At 55.6% G+C, this 730-nt stretch overlaps 1 protein-coding gene across 1 annotated transcript in view; it reads right to left on the bottom strand.

The window, feature by feature from the left end:
- PTPRD (protein tyrosine phosphatase receptor type D) overlaps positions 1-730 on the bottom strand; it is a 463,281-nt gene that overhangs the window by 12,235 nt on the left and 450,316 nt on the right. The gene's annotated exons all lie outside the window — the stretch shown is intronic.

The following is a 730-nucleotide window of genomic DNA, read 5'->3' as shown; positions in this document are numbered from 1 at the left end:
CCCTGCATTGTCACTCCTCACCTGTAACCCTCGGGCTGACTGCTCTTCTGTCTGGGTTCAAGGCTTTTATCCCCTTTCTCCTGCTCTTCCGGCCTACTACTCTGGGCGGGCCTGAGTTTCCCCTCCTCACCTAATCCTTTCGGCTGATTGCTCTTCTGTCAGGGTTCAAGGCTTTTATCCCCTTCCCTGCTCTTCCGGCCTGCTACTCTGGCGTCCCTGTGTTGTCTCTCCTCACCTGTAACCCTCGGGCTGACTGCTCTTCTGTCTGGATTCAAGGCTTTTTCCCCCTTTCCTGCTTTTCCAGCCTGCTACTCTGGGCGGGCCTGAGTTTCCCCTCCTCACCTAATCCCTTCGGTTGAATGCTCTTCTTTCCGGGCTCAAGGCTTTTATCTCCTTCCCTGCTCTTCCGGCCTGCTACTCTAGCGTCCCTGCGTTGTCTCTCCTCACCTGTAAGCCTGGGGCTGACTGCTCTTCTGTCTGGGTTCAAGGCTTTTATCCCCTTCCCTGCTCTTCCGGCCTGCTACTCTGGGCGGGCCTGAGTTTCCCCTCCTCACCTAATCCCTTCGTTTGATTGCTCTTCTGTCTGGGTTCAAGGCTTTTTTTATCCCCTTCCCTGCTCTTCCGGCCTGCTACTCTGGCGTCCCTGCGTTGTCACTCCTCACCTGTAACCCTCGGGCTGACTGCTCTTTTGTCTGGGTTCAAGGCTTTTATCCCCTTTCTCCTGCTCTTC

This window comes from Orycteropus afer, unplaced genomic scaffold (genome assembly GCF_000298275.1).
Source record: "Orycteropus afer afer isolate SDZICR_OR568_19922 unplaced genomic scaffold, OryAfe1.0 scaffold00102, whole genome shotgun sequence".
Taxonomy (NCBI): domain Eukaryota; kingdom Metazoa; phylum Chordata; class Mammalia; order Tubulidentata; family Orycteropodidae; genus Orycteropus; species Orycteropus afer.
The sequence above is the reverse complement of the archived record's forward strand: the minus strand, read 5'-3'. Positions and strand labels throughout refer to the sequence as shown.